This window comes from Camelus ferus, chromosome 12 (assembly GCF_009834535.1).
Source record: "Camelus ferus isolate YT-003-E chromosome 12, BCGSAC_Cfer_1.0, whole genome shotgun sequence".
Classification (NCBI taxonomy): domain Eukaryota; kingdom Metazoa; phylum Chordata; class Mammalia; order Artiodactyla; family Camelidae; genus Camelus; species Camelus ferus.
Window position 1 is genome coordinate 22,438,091 of NC_045707.1, and position 21,938 is coordinate 22,460,028.

Sequence of the window (21,938 nt, forward strand, 5' to 3'; positions counted from 1 at the left end):
AATACATATGCTCTATCCCCAGCACCTGTGTGACTGCATGTGTGTGTGTGACTGTGTGCATGTGTGCGTGTGTGAGTGCATGTTCATGTGTGTGGTTCCCAAATACACATGATGCTGTATCCCCAGCACCTAAACCAGGTCCCAGCACACAGTGGCTGCTCAATAAACATTTCTGGGATGAAAATCAATGCAGGAGCATCATGATGGAAAGAAAAATGTAAAAATTTTAAACTGACTATTATACACGAACTTGTCTTCACAAAAGTGGACAATTATTGTTTCCATTTTTAAGGTTACCATTTTTTTCTTTTTAAGGTCACTTGTGTAACCGTTTTGTGTATTTATGCCATGGTTTCACCAAACTGGTCTCCATAAATATGATACAGAGGAAAACGCTGTTTTCCAGAAACCACCAAGTAAGGGATAAAAGGCAAAGAAAAGTTAAGGCAAAAGAAAAAGGTGACTTAACTCTGAAAGACCCAAGAGCACAATTCTCTCTCTCAGGCTTCGATTTTCTCTGAGAAGACCTGAGTCAGCCCCGTACACACCTTAAGTACTTCAACCTTCTTCCGCCTCACGCCAGCCTCCTCGCGTCCCTCTTGTCCATCGGGGCCATCAGCCTCTTTCTGCAGAAAAGCACGTAAGCAAACCCCTTAGGGCAGAGCCTCCGATTCACTGCCGAGTTTACCTGAGTGAACTCACACCCCCCGACGTGCACAGGGTAACCTGCTCGGTGCTACCATTGTCTCTCACAGCCCCAAGCAAACTCTCCCCAACCATCAACTCTCATGGACATCGGGAAAAAGGTGAAAAGAGTGATACAAAAATGTACCATTGACATGTCCACGGCTAGGACTCACACCTTCCTCTCAGAGTCCTCCTGAACAGGTGGTCGTACCAATTTTAAGTCATATAAATAAGCTTCACTTTACCCCGGTGTATAGTTCTCTGCTCTTCGACTTTCACTGTTTTCATCAGATTTTTTGTGTTAAGTGCACGGTGTTTTTAATCTCAATACGCTGTGTCATCCAACTGCTTTTAAAAAAAATAGATTTTCAACCTGCCTTTTCACCACGAAGCTTGGCTCTAATCTGTTGGCGCTCATTGAAATTCTGCCGTCTTATTTGTCTCAGCCTTGCCAGATAAACCTGTGAGGAGAGAAAAAAATGCAACATTTTAACTAAAAAAACAAAACCACCAACATTTTTACCACTAAATTTTTTTTTAAAAAGTGTTAATCTGAATATAAGGAATAAAAGTTTTGAAATCTAGTTAATGAAAATGTAGTATTAGCTTTCGAGTGTTTAATTTAGATCAATTTATTTCCAAAAAGAAATGCATAATGATTATAAATATTTAATTTTATCAACAGAAAAGAAACTGAACTCAGGACACTGAATAACAGTTATGGGGCAAAATTATGGCACAGTATGTCGGTCAAAGTATGTGAGCAGGTCCCTACGGACCCATGAGGCCCTCGGTGGCTGTTAGGAACGTGCCCCACGCGGGAAAGGAAGGCAGTCCACGCAAAGCGACAAGGAGGCAGCAAGCCCGCGGGGGCGAACCTCCTCCTCTTTGCTCCTTGGCTTCCCTCCTCTTGAAGAGCTGGGCCTGCCTCCGCACAGGGCTGCCCAGTTGTGCAGGGTTCCCTGCTCATCATTTAAAGCACTAAGTTTAAACAACGGCCGAGGCTCTGGCAGCGTCTCACCCAGGGACAGCTGGGGCCACTTTTTGACTTTTGGCAAATGCTGACCCCGTCTCGTGGGTAACTGGTCACAGACCCTGGCATTTCCTTTCTCCATTTAACCCCCACATTCAGCGGGAAAAGAAGGGAGCAGTTAGGCCCCAAACCAACCACTCAAAGAGAGACCAGCCTTGTTTCATGGCCATTCAAGCACCCAGGCTCCCAGGCTGCCGTGGGGGTCAGCTGAGCCCCAGTGCACAGTGTTCCTGTACAGAGACCTGCCGCTTCTCCAAGGGCTGCTTTACACGCAGGCACACTCGGCAGGAGGGGTGAGCGCAGGCCCTGCACAGACCACACCCCGTGACCAGGCTGCACGGACCACACCCAACCACACCTGACTCACTTTCTAACAGTTAATCAGAAACATGGAGTTCCCTCCTGATTAGAAATGACTAATTCCCTTCCACAAAAGCATCAGGCTGTCTAATTGCCCATCTTCTCTTCCTTCTGCACACAGCTGTGCAAGCCCCGCCCAACTGAGAAAACCCTCAGCCACACCTCCCTGTCCAGGCCTTTCCATCAGCTTGGCGGAAGCGCACTTTCTGGATTCAGCACCTACATCTTCCAGCTTCCCTTCCATCTTTCAATCCACCACACTCTGGTTTTGGATCCTACTACGACTGAAAGTTTTCTAAGACCACCGATGACCTCCAAGTTCACAATTCAAATGGACCCTTCTAAACAAATACTGCAATTAACATTTTCACTGGAAATCACTTTCAATTGAATCCACCTGATTTATGTCAGTATTTTTCCTCATAAAAATTATACATGTTCACTGTAAAAAATTTATACATTAATGAAGAAAAATCATACGTAATTCCACCATCTGAGAAACGTAAAATTTAAGGGCATTCTCGTCCAGATTTCCTTATATGCATGTGTACAAATTACAAACTTTTTTTTCTACAAAATTGGGATTTTACTACAGTTATTCTGATTTTTCCACTTAATATTAGTTAGCATATTAATTAATATTAATATTCTGAGTCTCCTCCCACACTCAACCTTCTTAACTGATCACGTAATGCTCGTAACACCCCACTGACTAGCGTCTGCAGCACATGCCCTCTGGGATCCGCACACTTGCTCTCCCGGCATCTGGCAACCTCCCCCGTGTCGCCCAGGCTCCGCTCCAGGTGCCTCATCGCCCACGTCACAATCTAGAATCCTTGCGATTCCTGCTCACTCCCTGCTCTCTTCTTAGTCCCAGGCTTCAATCCAGCGGACAACTCCCAAACTCAAACCAACCTCGCAGCCCCGTGTCCTGAACTCCTGCACGTTCAGCTGCTGTGGGGACAATCTGTCTTCCGCAGCAAGGCCACAGCCAATGGTCTGCAAATCTGACCTCACTCTCTCCTTTCCACATGACGCATCCACCCCTCGTCAGGCCCCAAGCGTCCAGTCACCTTGCTTCTCTCATCCACCTCCCAGGAACAGTGATGGGCCTCCTAGGCTCCGCCCCAGCTCAGCTCTCTTCCCCCGACCCCTGGGTTTCCACAACGGCTTCCTAATTTCTCTCTGTCCACTCTCCACCACGCAGGCAGTGACCTTTATAATAGTCTCTTCCACGTCAGACCCCACCTAAGTCCTTTAGTTGTGCCACCAGCCTTCAGGATGTGACCCGCATCCTGAACGGCAGCCCAGGCTGTGTGGTCCAGCCTCTCCAGTCCCACCTCCGCTGCTACCCAATCATAACACCTGCATTCTGGCCATGTCGGCTACATACGGTTTGCGGACCACGACCTCCCTCATGTCCTTTAAATGGCTCCCTCTACTCATCTCCCTGACTGCAAATCAAGCATCTCACCCTGGAAGCCTCTGGTGGGTTGAGTGTGACTCACCCCATCAATATTACAGCTCCCTCCTGCAGCAGCGCTCCAGAGAGTGGGGGAGGGCAGGGTACCAGGACAGGTGACAATGTGGACTATGACCGACCCCGAAGTCGGCAAGTGCCACCTGACCCCTGCTGGCCTTCAGCAAGACTACCTGAAGTCGCTGTCAGCCTGGGCACAGCAACCACCTCGTCACGCTGTGCAGGACAGAGGGTCACTGCATGCCCACACTCCGCCCGTCTCCTCCAGACTGACCAAAGGCTCTTCCCTATCCAGGTGATCTGAGCACAAGCTTATCAGGTGCTTGAGTGTGCTTGAGTTTTGGGGATACAGGTCAGAGTGAGGGAGCTGAAAGAACACAGAACCAGGCGGGGCAGGGTGAGAGGAACGGGGAGCTGGGACGAGCCCCCCATCGCTGCAGGAGCGCACTTCCCCGCGTGGGGTGTGTGAGAGACGCCAGGCCACACCTCAGTTACTCCCGTGTAACTACGGAAACACGATAGTCTGAAACATTATAGACTAACAGCAGAAAGGTGAAAAGGCATCACAGGGAGGTTCTGTGAACCTTCACCAGGTCCCTCCAATGTCACCCTCTTGCACGTCTGCAGTACCAGGGAGGCTGGCACTGAGCGAACCACAGGGACTGTACCAGGTACACCTGCCACACCTGCGTGTCTGCATTGGTGCCATCTCATCACATGTACAGCTTCACGTGCCCTGCACCACAGCACGACTCCACCCTGCGCCGTCCAGCCACACTCAGTCCCCTCCCCTCCCGCCACTCCTGGTCTGCTCTCCAACTCTACGACTGCGCTCACAACGTCGACCCGTGGAGTCACACAGCAGGCACCCTCCTGAGGCTGGCTCTCCTCACTGGGTATTACTTCCTGCGACAGCCCATCCAAGGCACTGGGGGCACGACTCAGTGGTTCGCTCCATTTCAGTGCTAAGCAAGTGAAGTGGACGATGGTATGGAAGTACCGTAATCTGTTCATTCATTCCCCTGCTGAAGGATGTCTGGGTAGTTAAAAGTGTTTGGCTATTAAGAATAAAGTTGCTAAGAACATTCACATAACAAGTTTCTCAGTGAAAATAGGTATTCTTTTCTCTGGGACATATGCCCAAGAATGGAACTGCCTGCTCTCAGTATGATAAATTCAGTTTTAGTTTTAAAAGGGAATGCCGGACTATTTTGCAGTGTAGCTGTATCGTTTTACATCCCTATAAGCAACGTATGGGTGACTGACTTTCTCCACATCCTCACCAGCATTTGACTTTATCACTGTTTTTCCTTCAGCCATTCTGACAGGTGTGTAGTGATACATTCCTGTGGTTTTCGTTTGCAGCTGCTGCTGCTGAACACCTTTCACGTGTTTGTGTGCTGTCTGTGCGTCCTCTTCAACACGTCCTTTGCCCGTTTTCTAACGAGATTCTTTGGGCTTATAATGTTGAGTTTTAGTGCTTCTTTGTATGTTCTAGACACAAGTCCTCTGTTTAATATGGGGCTTACAAATACTTTCTCCCAATCTACAGTTTGCATTTTCTTCCTCTTAGTAGGGTCTTTTGCAGAGCAGAAGCTTTCAATTCTGATGAAGTTCAATTTATCCAACTCTTCTTTTTATGGATTGTACTTTTGGTGTCAAGTCTAAGGACTCCGTCTAGTCCTAGGTCCTCAAACTGTCTTCTTTCCCTGTGAGTTTTATAAGCCTATGTTGCACGTTAGAGTGCACGACCTCTTTTGAGTTAGTAACTGTACACAGTGTGAGGCTTAGGTCAAGGTGCATACCTTCGGATGGCTGTCTACTTTCTCCAGCACTAATACAGAAAAGGCACCTCCTCCGCCATGGAATTGCTTTTCCTTCTTTGCCAAGAACCAGTTGGGTACATCTGAGTGACCCTTTTTTGGGCTCTCCACACCGTTCCGATGACCTGTGTGTCTGTCCCTCCACTAGAATAACCGGGTTTTGATCACTGCAGCTCTCAGCAAGCCTCAACACGAGGAAGAGTCACTCTTCCCACTTCAGCCTTCTTCAGAATTGTTATAGCTGTTTTAAGGCCTTTCTCTTTCCATGTAAACTTTAGAACAAGCTGGTCTATATCTATTAAAAAAATGTTCCTGAAATTTTACTATTAATTGCATGAAATATATCAATTGATTTAAGAACTGACATTTTTACCTACATTGACTCTTCCAATTAATGAACATGGTATGATTCTCCTAGTATTTAAATCTCAATTTCATCAAGATTTGGTCAATCACCTAAACCCTGCATTATTTCATTAGAACTTTTTCATTTATTTGCTATGTTAGTTTTAGTTTGGAATTTGTGTGAGCACGTCTCTATTTCCCCTTCATTCCTGAAGGACCGATTGACAGGTCTCTTCCTTCAGCACTAGAAAAATGTCACGCCACTTCTTTCTGGACCCCATAGTTTCAGATGAGAAATCTGCTCTTTTCCAAACTGGTAGTCTTTTCCAGGTAATGTGTCATTTCTCTCTGGCAGTTTTAAGACTTGTTTTCTTTGTCTCTTACTTTCAGAAGTTTCATATTCCTGGGTGAAGATTTCTTGAAGTTTCTCCTATTCGGGGCTTTGCTCAGCTTCTTGAATCTTTACATTTGTCTTTTGCCAAATGTGGAAAGTTTTCATCCATTATTTCTTCAAATGCTTTTTCCAGTCCCACGTTTCCTACGGCCCTTCAGGCTCCGAGGATACAAATGTTAAATCTCTTGTTATCGTCCCACAGATCCGTAGATGCTCATCATTTTTTTCAGTCTTTTTTCTCTCTGCTGTTCAGATGGAGTAAATTTAACTGATCTGTCTTCACATTCAGTGACTACGTCTCCATCGTCTCCCCTCTACTACTGAGCCCGTCCAGTGGATGTTAAGTTTTGGTTATTACTTTCTAATTATGCAACTTCCATTGTGTTCTTTTTATAGCTTCTAATCCTTCACCGAGATTTCCCCCTTTTTTTCCATTCAAGAGAATTTCTAATTGCTTGCTGAAGCATTTGTTTAAACCAGCTATAAAATCTTTGCTGAATAATTCCAGTATTCAACTCAAACTGGTCCCAGGGTCAGCTCAGGTCCTTGCTCATTCACATCATGCTTTTCCTGGTTCTTGGTATGACAAGTGATTTTTTATTATATCCAGAATATTTTACGTATTATATTAGAAGACTCGATCCTATTTATATGTTCTGTTTCAGCAGGCCACTGAGGTCCTGGCCTGCTTCCGCAGGTTTCCTCCAGTGACAGTTTGGTCTTCTGCTTCACTGCTCTGTGCTCAGGGGACCCCTGCTCAGTCCCTCCTGGCGTGATCCTGTGAGGATGAAGTCGCTTCCCTGGGCCACCTGATGTGACTGGCAGATCTCCTGAGGGTGGGAGGCAGACGCCAGTGGGGCTGGTCTCTGTGTCATCAGGTGGAGAGCGTGAGGACACAGAGCCCTGTGACGACTGCTGCTCTAGGCAGATGGACCACGTGCTTGCGCCCTACCTGCTGAGCAGTCCGGGACGGTCCAGGGCTTTGTTGCCACTGATGCGTCAGACTGCCCTCCACGTCACCTGAGCTCCAGCTGCAGGATGGGGCGGGAACAGCCTGAGGCCTCACTGCTGCCCGAAGCTTGAGCCCGTCACCAGCCCCACTGGAGCAGCATGGGCCCCTCCCTCTTGACCTGCAAGGGAGAGGCTTTTCTTTTGTGGTTTCTGAAGTCTATGGCGGGTCAGAGTCGCAGGCACGTCCAACACCCAGACCCTGACACACAGAAGATGTAATTTCCAGAGTATTTACTTGCACTTAAAGTGGAAGAGCAGGGAAGGATAACACAGCAAAACAAAAATACTAACTTAAGATTGCAAGATGGCAGAGCGACACCACGGCCGCCCTTTGTGCAAAATTCTAGAGGAGAGAAGTTGCTGTATTCAGGGAAAGATAGCAGCACTCGAGGACAAGCAGAACTCGTGGGAGTTCCCCGAACAGAAGGAGCCCAGATGTAAGGAAAGTACAGGAATCAGTTTAAGTGAGAAATGCCATGAGCACGGCCTGTCAGGAGGCCCCGCAGAGGCTGTGAGAACGGAGGCGTGGGGAAGGGCAGCGTCAGTGCTCACAGTCACCCAGCACTCTGTCCGCCTCCATGCACCAGCCCCCTTCAGACACGAGTGACGAGACTCCAGAGTGAAGACCCAGCCAGGGCCCAGGGTGACGCTGACACCCAGGAAGGATGTGGGTCTCCTATGCCCAGGGGTCTGCCTGGCAGGACAGCAATGGGTCCCTCCATTGTCTCCTCTGATGGAAAACTGAGCCAAGGCCAGGTCAGCAGCATGCCCCAATCTTGCCAGCAGGCCGCTCAGAGCCAATAAAGAGCAAAAGACACCCCCAAGCATGAACACACCGCAAGAACACCAAGCACGTGAGGAATGCCAGGACCATCAAACAGGTAACAGACTAAAAACTGAAGACACCGAGGTGACACGGCCAACAGCGCACCAAGAACAAGCCTTTACAGTAAGCGCAGTGTCAGAGCAACTGAGCACACGGGCAAGGAAAACTAACTAGATCCACGGACATGAAAATGCAAGTTTCTAAAGTTAAGAGAAACTCACTGGATGGGCTGAACAAAACTAAAGAATATGTTAGTGGGTGAAATTTGGGCTTTGGGGTCCTTCCAAGGTAGTGGAAGGGAGAAAGGACACCTGGCACAGAGGTCCCAACCTGCCCACTCAGCAGCAGTTCCGTTGGGAGGAAAGGAGCAGCAGCACGCGCTGCAGCGGCGCTCACTGAGCATGCTCCTGAGCTCAGAGGGGCTCAGGCTGTAGCATCCGGTCAGAGCCTGAGTCAGGGCAGCAGGAGAAAAACACCAAGAAACAGACAAGTGATATTTCAGAGCACCGAGTTAGAAAAACAGAGGTAAAGAAAGCGTGCAGAGAGCGATGCCCTCCCAGAGGAGCAGGAAGCAGAGCTTGGCCTCAAGGCTCCTGAGCAACAGGAGACTAAGACAAGGGGGTGGGGAGAGCCTCCGACTCGGAATCCCTCCCCAGCAAATCACCAGGCAGGGCTCCCACCGCAGCCCCGGGCAGTGCAGGGACCAGGTCTACCCTCCCGCCCTCAACAACTGGAGTCTGGGCAAAATGGATCAAATGATCATTTTCAGACACTGGAAAGCAGGCAGCACATGACAGTGACCCTTGCCATAAGGGTGAGGAGGTAGGTGAGCACAGGAACTGCCCATCTAACTGCCCATCCAGGCTCCAGGCTGCAGCTTGGGGGTCCCCGCACAGAGCCCAGTGGAGCCCCGAGTTAAGGTAACAGCAGTCAGCGCTTGGGAGGCTGAGGAGCACTGAGGTGTGAGGACGGGGGGGGGGGGGGGTCAAAGCAGAGGGGGCTGCATGAAGAGCACCGGAGATCTGCACGGGCTTCCTGAGCCCCTGCGGGTGCACCAACCCCTCGGGCTCCCTGGGATCGCGTCACGCTGCCAACGGCCAGAGAGGAGAGGCCTCCGAATCAGCAGAGCACCGGGTACTGTCAACGCCACCGGAGCAGGAGAGGACCGCTCAGCGCTAGGGCCGAGCGAGCGCTACACTAAAGATGGTTCTGAACCTGCCCAGCAAAGCTGAGAAGCAAGCCTTCAAAGACTCAAGTAACATTAACTACATCCGAGAATAAAGTCCCAACATATTTAGATAAAAAAAAATCCAACGTAAAATACACAATGCTTGGCATCCAAGCACAAATGACCAGGTGGGACGAGAAGCAGGAAGAGACGACCTCAATGAATAGAAAAAATAATCAACAAACAGACTCAGAAATGACAAGGATAACAGAATTAGCAGACAGGGTCATTAAAAAGACTATCATAGTCATATTCCACACGTTCAAGAAGGTAGGGAAACGCCTAAGTATTACACAGACAGACACGGAAAGCAGAACGGCGACCTTAAAGCGCGCTCGATGTAAGAGATGGAAGACACACAGTAAACGTCTGCACGGGATCAACCGCAGAGAGACCAGACACAGCAGACAAGGAGACTGACGGACTTGAAGACGCAGCGACAGAAGCTGCCCAAGATCAAACACAGGAAAAGGACCCAGAGAAAGGAGCGCAGCGTCAGCGAGCTGGCGCATGGGTACTGAGCGTCCCAGAGGGACAGGGGAGCACAGAAACATAATTCTGAAGAGATAACGGCAGAATTTCCCTAAATTTGAAGAAAATTATAAACCCACAGGTCCAAGAGCTCGGTGAACCCCCAACAAAATAAACATGGAGAAAACTACACCACGCTACGTCGTAATCAAATCACTCTCAGCGATGTGGAGAAAATGCTCCACGCTGTCAGGGAGAGGACACGCCGCACGGGAGGAAAACTGGAAGAAGACAGCAGACGCCTTGCCAGGTCAGGCAGGCCAGGACGCAAGGGGAGGAGCGTCCTTCAAGTAAGGAAAGAAATACTTTCAACCTGTAAAACTACCTCCAGCAAGAATATTTTTCAAAAAAGAGGGCAAGACGCTTTTTCAGACATACAAAATGCTAAAGCAAGTTCCTCAGCAGACCCACCGCCACAAATGAACATTTAATACGAATGTGAACATTTAACTTAATGTGAACAAAATAAGGACATTTCCCAACACATCTGGGACAGTTTCTCCCCAAAAGGATCACAGGGGACAGTGTGCAGCATGAAGACATAAACTGGGGGGGAGGGGGGGCAGGGCATGAGGAACAGTGCCGAGGAAAGAAGTCAGTACATCTTGGAGAGTCTAATAACTGTTTTAAAATACTTTAAATTAAAACCTGTAACTACAATTCTTGATGCTGTTAACACAGGAGAAATGGGGCAGGGGAAAAAGTGGTCTTCTGTGTACAGAGGACACAGATACAGATCAACTCCAGACAGGAGAACAGCAACTGACGGGTGTTAACAATACACAGGGTAACCACTACAAGTTTAACTGCTTTTCTACGGTGTTATTTGAAAGAAAGAAATACCTTAAATATGAATAATTACACTGATTAACTTGAAGATGTCACCTGTGAGCTCACAGTAGGCATAAGTCTAAACAAAATACATGACCCCACAACGACCGATCCCCACGTGAGTGTGGTGCCCATGGGGCGCCGCGCGGACGGAAACACTCACCAGCTGTTCTGGGGACCAGAGGTCAAAGGGCATCTCTGGGCCTCTGCAAGTCAAAACTACTACTGAAATGATTATCTGACAACCGTTAATACCACCTTGGATACACGATTAACTCAGTTAACTGGCATAATCAGAGGCTGTGAAATACTTTTGCTTCTAATTTTTTTTTGAGCAAATGCATAGTTACACATGTATTTATTCAACTGTTTATTTCCCATTTTTCTTCTACAATTCTTTGCTACTTAAAAGTATTTAAAACCAAAAGCATATGGGGGGGAGCAATGTAAGAACTTATTAACTTAGTGTAAGTATCTGGGTCACTCTGCCTGCTTCGACTCCTTTTAAAGGAAGGACACAGCCATGAACCTACGCCCGAGTCACCAAAGCAACAACAGAACCTCACCCTCAGCAGGAAAGGCATCGCAGAGGAGAGTGAGATACTCAGAAAGCGTTCAGAGGAACAGCCTACACAGACAGCGTCACGGTGCGTCCCTTGTGCCGGCCTCACTGTAGCCCTCCCCTCCGAGCTACCACGTGTAGACGTCCCGGAAGCGCACCTGCTGGGTGGCCCTCGGCCCGGGCCCCGTTCTGCTGGGCCTCCCACCGCCGCTGCGGGAACCCCGCCACTTGTCTGGCCAGGGCCGCGGCCGGCGGCCCCTTTGGCCTTAGGAGTAGAGACACACAGCAAGGTCAGAAACTCAGAATTAAATATCTCATAAAACTTAAACATTACTTACTCTAAATATTTTCTTTAGAGGTATTTGTGGAAAATGAAGAATGGCTGATCCAAAGTAAAACTTTCCCCTGTAACTTGGGAGAGAAAAGAACGCTGCTGGGGGCGTTGTGACTCCTTAGTCAGGATTAGATAAACAACAAGCCTACACCGTACAGCACAGGGAACTGTATTCAGTATCTTGCAGTAACTTATGGTGAAAGAGAACACGAAAACGAATGTATGTATGTTCGTGCATGACTGAAGCACTGTGCTGTCCACCAGAAACGGACACAGCACTGTGAACTGACTATGCGTCAACAGGAAGAAAGAAAGGGCACACTGTATGCTCGAGCACTGCTGAGCTCAAGAGGGTTGGCAGAAATGAAATGATACATGACGTCACAACCACAAACGGTTTAAAAGCTGAAAATTAAAATAGTGAAACTGTATCTGAGGCTCAGACACAGACAGGGTGGAAGCTGTGTTCCAGAGGAAGCAGCAGCCGAGACGCACAGCCGTGTGAGGCAACCAGAAAGTCACGGGTGGGCGTACGCAAACCCTTCCCAGTTACCGAGCAGGTTGCTGCCACGGCCCAGGCTCACCCACTGCTGTCACTGCGGCTGCGAAGAATGAAGAAACTCCCTGGAAGATGAACTGTGTGAAGGCGCACAACACACTCTCACCGACTTTCTGCACACCATATATGTGTACTGCAGGAGAGCTGACTTTCTGCACACCATATATGTGTACTGCAGGAGAGCTGACTGAAACAAAATAGAGCCCTACAAAGCATGTGCTGGGAAGACGAGTAACACCAGAGCCTAAAACCCCCGCACAATGCCTGCTTTGCCATTTCATCAAACACACGCACACGAGTCAGTCTGCAGTCCTCTCTGCTCAAAACTGGGAAGCATCTGCATTTGGCTCAACACGTCAGGCTACCGCACGTAATTCATACTGTTTGTTTATCTTCACCTCCATTACTTACCTCGGCTCGACTAGCTTTCAATAGTCTTTTACAATTCGGGGGATCATAAAGATTTTTATTACACTCAAAAATATTCCCTCAAAATGACAAATTAAATTTTCACAAAATGGTATCTGCTCCTCCTTAACAGGAATGTGTTTATAGGAGAAATGGAATATCTAAAAAAACACATACATGGGGGGAAGGTAGGGCTCAGTGGTAGAGTTCCAGCTTAGCGTGCATGAAGTCCTGGGTTCATTCCCCGGCACCTCCATTAAATACATACATACATACGTAAAAATTTTTTAAAAACATGCATACTTTAAAAAAGGAACTATGCAAATTAAATATTGACTGCTACCATATTAAATTAATTTAACAGAAGAAAAGGGAAAACCTGAGGACCAGGCTGACAGGGAGCCATCAGTCAGAGAGGAAGGAGAAGCACAGACGACAGAGGACGTGAGGAGGAGAGGACATGGTCCTGTCGGGGTTCTGCACGGAGCTAAGTCATCACAACCACATATTGGTTCAAAGTTATCGCATGTTCCTTCAACAGTATGTTCGACCAGCCTACAGCATCTATAAGCTACAAAGTTAGGCTGAAGCGAAGAGCTCCACGTGTGCCGTGGAGAACCAAGGGCCAGACCCGCACACCAGACAACGGCCACAGCCCACGGGCAGAGAGAGCCCCTCAGACCGACGTGCCAACGGGGGAGACACGCAGCGCATAGGTGGTACGCTGAATGTGACGAGACAAAACCACACCCAGGACCATCCCCGTCCAGCCTGGCTGAGCAGCCTGTTCAGACACGGCCTTCCATCTTTTCCAAGGTTTTCTAACAACATCAGCACGAGGGGCGCTGGCCTGCGGCCCCTCGGAAGTCCCGGACGCACCCAGGGGGCCTCCTCTGCGGGTGAACACGCCCCTGACGTCCATTCCTTTCTCGAAGGCAGTGCACAGCCCACTGCCAGCGCACCTTTCCGGAGGGCTTCGGCCGGATATGTCTGCTTTCCACTTCGCTTCACAGTCTTCTGCTCTTTGCTGCTGCATCTGATCAAAAATAGCGTGATAATGCTCGTACTGCCAAGAAGAAAAAGATGCTGGAGCCACAGCCCCTCCACTGCCAGAAAAGGGAGCCCAGGAATTAAACAAAGAGGACTCACGGGCTCGTCTCATAAGGCCCAGAGGCTCGCACCACCCTCGGGAGGAAAAAGTGCATCTCAACACTTGACTTCCAAAAGGTAGCTACTTGATGTGACATATTAATACCCATATAGCCTAAAGGGAAAGTGTTTTCCCACTGTATTGTAAGCACTAACAACCACAAGTAGTGTCCTGTGTTACTAACAGGAAAGCACAAGGGGAGGGGCAGGAGTCTGCGGGGGAGCCCTGCCAGCCATGCTCCTGCCACTGCTCTTCACATTTTCCTTCTCTTTAATGAAGAAACGAAGGCTCAGAAAAGTCAAGTAACTTGCCCAAGGTAACACTGCCTGCACAAACTGTATTTGATGTTAACAAGATTCCTCTGGCAGAACGGTCTGTCACAGCCCTCACAGCCAACTTTCACAGCAGATTTCAATTTCACACGTTAGTTATCAGTACAAGTTACAGACCAAATATGTGCAGGAAAACTAGGAATTCACAGCAGATGGAGGAACTCTAGGTGAAGTGAATGCACTCCAAGAAAGCCAGCTGCACACATCGTGCAGAGCGGGGCGACCCTGGAGAAACGGTGTCAAGGGCCTACCTCGACCTCGCCGCCTCCGCCAGCGCTCAGCACGTCTCTCCAGCCCTGCTCCCTGGCCCGATTTATCCTCTCCAGCTTCGGAGGAAAGAAAGAAAGAAACAAAACGCCACTTCAAGTATTCAATATAAAACGCATGAAATACATTTAGCAGGAAAATGGAAACCTTCCGCTAACCCAGGACGTGGGCGGGGAGGACAGGCACCCCCTTACCCTTTCCTTCTCCTGCCTTCTCATCGGCTTGGCCTCAGTAAACAGATCCGGAACGATGGTAAAGGCAGACTTCTTAGAACTCTTGAAACTCTTATCATCTACAACGTGGCAAGGGAAGGAAAATAAGAGCAAAAAAAACTACCTGATCCTTGTGTTTTTCTTTTCTTTCTCAGTCAATTCCAATCTTCTCTTTCTTGCTGCTTCCTTAAATAAAAAGAGAAAACTTTTATCAACAATAAATAATACTTTTTCTAGTTTCATCGGTAAAGTTAGTACACCAACGATCAAGGTGTGCCCAGGGAGGTTAAAAACAGAAATTAGCTGGAGTTATTTGTTTGAAAGAAACAAGCTTTTGATCTCGCGGGGCGGGCAACAAGCTCCCAAAGGCCTCGGCCTCGCCTCTTATTCCGCCCCAGGTCTCCTGTGTCCAGGAAGGTACAGGCGGCCTCCACTTATCAGGCAGGCCCACCTACACAGGAGGGCCATGGCCTGAGGGCCTGTCAGAGGTGCTCCGGGGCCCACCTCGTGCCCTCCCACCTCCCGGGGCTACACCCGCTTTCCCAAACCTGCATATATATGCTCACAATATAAAATTCAAACAAGAGTTAAGTCCATTTCTCTCCTACCTCCAGACATAAGCATTGTTAATATTTTCATGAGAGTCCTTCCAGACATTACTTTATGCACTTAACTACATACATAACTATATATATACATATGTGTACAGAATCTTAGTATTTTATGCTTTTTACATAAATATAATAAACAATGTGTTATTAGAGGGAACAATAATTTACACTATTAACATTCCTGGACGTCCCCACACTGAGCTAAGGAGCAAACTGGCAATGGCAGTGCTCCAAACCAGGGATACGGTCAGCTTCTTTAACCACCAGTCCAGGCACAGACGGGCTGCTTCCGACTGTTCCCTATGCAACACGCTGTCACGAACTTCCTCATACATGTGTCTCTGTGCAGTATGTATTCAAGGCTATCAGCAGGGCACCTTTTTTGTAATGTAATTACAAAGTAAAAACATAATTTAAATGTTGAGAAAACTGCCAACTCAAGAGGCTGCATCATGTATATCCCCACCAAAGAACCCACTTCCGCACAACCTCACAAGTTAACTGTTCATCTTACCTGCGGGTTGTTTAATGTTAGGAGCTCTTTGTATATTATGAAATACAAGACTATTATAAATACTGCAAAAATTTTTTCCCATTCTGTCTCTGAATTGCTGTTTATCGTATCTTTCACTGCATGATACTTTGTAATTTATACATATAAAAATCTGCCAATCTTTTCCCTTTACAATGTCTGCATAAGTTCTTTTACTAAGGAAGAAACTCTAGACCTCATGTTATCTGCTTCTTCCACTGAGATAGTTTCACTTTTATATTTAGATTTTAAAATATTTATCATTAGATTTTTATTTTTAGATCTGGAACAATTTTTTTTTTTCATGGAATGAGTTAGGAATCTAATATCTTTTCCCTAGAAAATCCAATTATCTCATAACTACTTATTTGCAGATACATCTTTTTACATATAATAAATTCACACACACACGGGTCAGTTTCTGGAATGCTCTATTCTGCTGCATTTATCCATCCCTTCTTTTCTTTACTGTGATATAAAGTCACCTACAGAAAAGCAGATGAAGGACATACACAGAGGTCAGCAAAAACAAAGGAAACCCCTCTGTAGCTACACCCAGGTGAAGGTCAGAGCACTGCCAGCAGCCTGACCCTCACAGCCTCCACAAGGCCCCCCTCACCCCAGGACACCCACCCCCCGACTCGTAATCACCGCCTTGCTTTCCTTTTTTTTTTTTTTTTTGCCACTTGTACACGCCTTCTTAAAGAATACAGCTTAGGGGTTTTCTGTTCTGACTTTACATGAATGGAATCACACAGTACATATTCCTCTGTATCTCGCTTCTGTGGCTCAACAGTGTCTTCAGAATTCATCTGCGTGTTTACTCATGTCTGCACCTTTTTCTTCATTCTTACATCATATTCCATTCCTGCACGGTCACCTTGCCCTATTCTCAGTGCACCTATTCTGAACTATTGGAGGGATTTTGTCGCCATGTCTCTCCACTTCCTTTTCTGATTATGCATTTTTCTGCGCACTCAACTTCTACCGAATTCATGAACAGTTCCTGCTGCTTCACTGGGAACTGCCAGGGGTAGGTAACTGTATCCTCTGTAAATGTCTATGTTTTCTCTTCTCTCCCAATATTTATGTTTTTTATTTCTTTCTCCTTTTAATTACACTGGCTAGGATTCTGGAATCATGTTAAGTAAGAGCAATCATTGGAAACATTCTTGCCTTGTTCTTGATTTTAATGTGAATGCTTCCAATTTTTCATCATTATGTACAATGCCTGACATGGGTTTCTGGTACATGTAACTGTGAAGTTAAGAACTTTCCCATTTACTTTGTGAATCAAAGAAATTTGGGGTTACTTTAAACCATTTTATTCAGGGATGATGGACATACAAAAAGCTGTACATATTTAATGTGTACAAAGGAGTTTTTTAAAAATGTTAAATTTGAACTTTCAGTATCTACTGAGATCATTTATATGATATTCTCTTCTAATCTGTGAATGCAGTAAAATTCAGCAGTTTCCTACTGTTGAACCATCCCTGCATTCCTGATACACATACTATTTGATAATTTAAAAATTATTCTTTTGATAAATTGCTTGATTTGATCTCCTTTTTTTGAAAAACCTTTTTTCAGGACTCATGCGTGTGTGCTCAAACGTGTAAGTGACCCAAGGTTTTCTTTCTTTTTTTAACCTGTGCTAACCACTCAATTTTATGATCAATGCTATGCCAAGTGTATGACTATATGATTAATTTTTCAAACAACTGAAAATGCAATTCTATATACCAAAAAAGATTAGAAGTATTTAAAAGATTAAAAGTACAGAAACTCTTAAGTTATATATCAGTTTAAAATTTTTCAGCTACTTTAGAAAAAAATGAGTATGAAAAGAAACTGTACAAAATTATTCACCTCTCTCGGGTTTCAATACAGAGGAAAGCTACTTTAAAAAATTATTTCAATGGTCATTTACATTTTTATTAAAACAACTCATAATTTGATTAAATCATTAAACCATCTCCACTAACAATTCCATTTCATAGCTGCTGTATTTTGGCAAATGTCAATGTTATGACATTATTGTCATATACCACTCATTGCTTCCGTTTCCTAAATGTTATAAAATGACCATAACAGGTAAGCACCAAATTTCTAAAAGCGAACGCAGAATATTACCAAATAAATATGACCCTCAATCAATATGACATTTTTAATTTCAGAACTACATCACTGTTAGGTTATTACAACACACAAAAAAGGATATCACAACACACAAAAAAGAACTAGAAAGGCACTGAAAGTTTCCTTTCACTAAAAAAATTCGAAAAGATATTTAAAGTTTCTTCTTCGTCAGTTTTTTAAAATATGTATTTTTTAATGGAGGTGCTGGGGATTGAACCCAGGACCTTGTGCATGCTAAACATGTGGTCTATGCCGGAGCTCTACCCTCTCCCCTCTGCTTCCTTTAGAAAGCAACACGATTTAAATATAAACGTAATTTTCTCCTCAGGAAATGCAACTAATTTATTTAATAAATACATTATATAATTCGAGCACCAACTACTTCACGTAACATTATCTGTTCAACGTTTCTTTATGACTTCTGTCAGTCGGCTAAGTTTTAGAAGACTGGTGAAGCAGAGAACAGCAACGTTCTTTAATGACGTAATCAAACCAGTCCTGTGACTATCAAGATTATTTGAATTGAGCTGCAATAAAATCAGGCCAAACGGAATGTGTTACTAATACACAGACTGTGTCATGATAACCATACCTGTTTATGTCTTTGGAGTGGTTTCTTTTCATGTAACTTTTGTCTCCGTATTTCTTGTGCGCTAAGGGTACTCCGTATTTAGCAGCAGGCTTTGTAATTTTCTGAGCAGACACAACACAAGCCAAGTTTTGTCCTGAAACTGGTCTCTTCACTGCATGGAAAGATACAAGGAGTTGTTTTCAGTGTTCTTGATATTAAATCTTTCATTTCAAAACTCTTCAAATGGCACTTCTTCATGTTCACACTCACTGACAGCATTTAATGAGACTTTTCATTAAATATCATACACACATGCTTTCACGATGACTGTTTCACACTAGAGCCACTTTGTGAAAGAAACAGAAAGCTGTGCTCCTCTGAGGTGCTGACATTTCTTATATAAAAAAGCACCTCCTCAAAACTGACAGCGGGCGATGACTGCACAGATGTGCGGATACACTAAAACCACGGACCTGCAGACTTTAACTGGGTGAACTGAATGGGATATGGTTTACATCTCAATCAAGATGATGAAAATAAAGTTTAAGAAGAACATTCAATGTCTTAGAAGTTACTTTCAAAATCAGAACATAAACTTCAGGAGCAATCGTTACACATTAATTCCATCACCACGAGCACCTGAACGCTGTCTTCATACACAGCCTGAGTGATGCCTGGACCTAAGACCTACTGAAGGACAAATAAAAGCATCAGTGTAGCTAAGGGTCCCCGAGATGAGGACAGTTAAGACACTGCTGGTGGGAACGGAAACCGCTCAGACCTTCTGGAGAACAATCTACATCAGGAACAGTGTTTATGAACGGATTTTAAAGAAATAATTGGAGAAATATAAAAATGTGCACAAGGATAAAGGCTGCAGAATTATGAGGTAAACTCTCACTGAAGCCTAGATGGGGTTCAGTCCTAGACAATGACAAATTCAAGAAAAACACAGACGAGGTAAGGGAAAACAAAGCCTACACGTTACGTCCCTCAGATACTGAAGGAGGTCAAAGAGTCTCGCCCGCATCAGCCCTCCCGAAGCCCCTTCCTCCCTTTCCTCCCCGACCCTGCCCTGCACTCAGCCCAGTGCCCGCCCGCCTGCCTGTAGCCCAGCCCCCATCGTCCGCTGGCTCCAGCTTGGGGCTGTGTCACGGGCTAGGTCCGCCTCAACTGTGTCCACCAACAAGCACACGTCCTCTTTCAGGGGGAAGGGAGGAAAGCTAACTGGGAGTTCACAAGGAAGTACTGCCATTCAACTCAGGCCTTCCAAAAATATCTAAGTGTATGAGAAAATGGTCCACACACAATACTGTGAATTACAAGATACAAACCTTTGTTTATAACACAATCCCAATTTTCAATCATTATGCATCTCATCACAGAAAAAATATACCAAAATATACCAAATAAAACAGTGTGTGCTGAGATTAGGGAAATTTTCATCATCTTCTCTATAATTTTTATCATCAACACATATTGTTCACATAACTTAGTAGACTCTTACTAAAATAAAAATGGTATTAGCTTGCAGACTCATAACTAATGTGCATGGAAGATGAGACACAGGGTGTTACAGGAAGTCTTTCCAAACACATACTCCAACTGTATCCTGACAGGAACTAGGAAATGTAAGAAGGAGAATTCCCTTTGAGAGTTTAACTGTAAGCTCAAACCGGAGGCTGGATGCACACTCACAACGTGGTAACCTGGCCACAGGCACAGCAGGTGTGCAGGACGGGGCAGGCGGCACAGAAGCGCGGACGTGGAAGTCCCAGGAGACCCGCCCACAGCCCCTCGCACTCCCCAGAAGGCGGGAGCAGGACTCACCGGACTTCCGGGCGTCTCCCGGGCTCAGAGGCCTGGCCACCAGCAGGGAAGCTGGTTAACCCAGGGAGTCAGCGCCCACTGCGTGCCACAGGCCGGAGCAGTGCCACCCGGCTCCCTCCACTACACAGAGGCTCCCCCGCCTGGGAAGACAGTGCCGACATTGGGTCCTCCTGGCCTTTGTGACAAGGGAGCCTTGGATGAAAACCCGCTGCAGGTCCATCTGGTGAGTCCCAGTTAGGGCGAGCTGACCCCCCAGGTCTGACCTTCACACGTGGGGAGGGTGAGTCCAGGGGTGTTCAGAGGAGCCAGAAGGCATTGCCACCACACTCCCAGCTCAGGTGGACTCGGTTTTATGACATGGCACTTATTTTTATTAATGTTTTCATACTCAAAATGGAGTAGGACATGCAAAGCATGATGCATGACAAACAACACAATCTTCACATCTTAACTGCCACTCATTTTAGAAATCCACTCTGAAATCATTCCATGTAGGAAAAAATAACTCATTTCTCACAGAGATACTTACACACATATACACAGTATATAACCACACATGCAATCATACAAATGTTCTATTTACTGCCGGTCATAGTTATAAGAAAGTCTATCCTTGCTAAGGTGGCCTAACTTCACAATGATTTCCTTTAAAAATATTTTAGAATATTAAGTATTTCTCAAAGAAAATTATTTTACATAAAGATTTGCACTTAACTAGGGCATTTTATAACATTCAGTAACAATGTTCTCAGAATATCAGCTGAACATTTGAGTAGGACAGAAGATCTCAAAATAGAATTCATTTAAATCAGGGAGACAATAAATGGAAATTCTATTAATTGAAACTGTTTTATATTGCTATATATCATAAAAAGCTTAAAGATACATTTCCTCTGGATTAGATTTATCCTACAATTATCCCCACTCAGCTCATCCACAAACACCTCTAGCATTATTAGCACATTATTAGTATATTGATTATCACAAACAGGTGAAAGGAGTCACACTAAATTTCATTTCCCTGGTACAGGCTGTACTCCAGACTTGGAAAATGTTATTAGACAAAATTCTTCTGAAATAAGCTTAAATCAAAAGAGGACAAAAAACGTTAGAAAAGATGTTTAATTTCCAAATTTTTAAAAACCGAGACATTAATCAGAATCCTTCCTTCCGTTTTCAGCTACAATGATGCTGCCAAACAAACCGTACTGAGCCCAGGGGCCCACCCAGTGAAGCCCTCCCACGCCGACTCCTTCCCAGCCACCCCGACCGTCTGTCCTGTTCTTTACAGGTACAGTCAGTTTACGGTGTTGTGTCAATTGCTCATTCAGCACTGCGTTTCAGTCAGACATTTAGTACATGGATTCCTTTTCATATTCTTTTTCACTTATCGACTTATCTTTCTCATTTCTCTGGACAAGCTCGCTCCCTGGAGAGAACCGAACGCCCCACACAGACCCCGCACTGCCGCCTGGTCCGCGTCTCCGAGACTGACCGGCATCGCCTCCACCTGGAACCGCGTCTACACAGACGGGCGCCCGTCTCTCTCATTTACCTGAAAACTGCTCAAGAATCACCTCCTACCCTGTCCTCAGATCCACCTCTCAGTCAGGTCCACTTTACCCTGACTCTCCTCAGCCTCTCCAATCATACCAACGTGTAACTATAAACACGTTGAATATTTGAATATTCTCCACAACTTACAAGTGATCTCTTTTTACTATTGCTAAACCACTCTGCTACTTCTTTCCTAGCATTTATGAACATATTTTGAGAAGCAGAAATCATTAGTATTTCTTGCAAGCAATTTTCTCTCCCTACTCACTACATTTTTTTCCTTTTAAACGTAAAACTACGTTACAAAAAAGATCTCAGTGTA

General features: G+C 45.8%; 1 long non-coding RNA gene across 8 annotated transcripts in view; it reads right to left on the reverse strand.

The window, feature by feature from the left end:
- Positions 1-1,064: 1,064 nt before the first annotated feature.
- Positions 1,065-21,938, reverse strand: part of LOC102510771 — a 42,352-nt gene continuing 21,478 nt past the window's right edge. For 6 of the 8 annotated variants that reach the window (XR_004324547.1, XR_004324544.1, XR_004324543.1 and 3 more), the window contains exons 7-10: positions 18,251-18,401; positions 14,498-14,559; positions 14,146-14,220; positions 1,065-1,148 (exon numbers count right to left, since the gene is read on the reverse strand). This is a non-coding gene — a long non-coding RNA (uncharacterized LOC102510771). Of the gene's footprint in view, positions 1,149-13,291; positions 13,449-14,145; positions 14,221-14,497; positions 14,560-18,250; positions 18,402-21,938 lie in introns of all 8 variants that reach the window. The other 2 variants (XR_004324549.1, XR_004324548.1) reach the window with 2 other exon arrangements.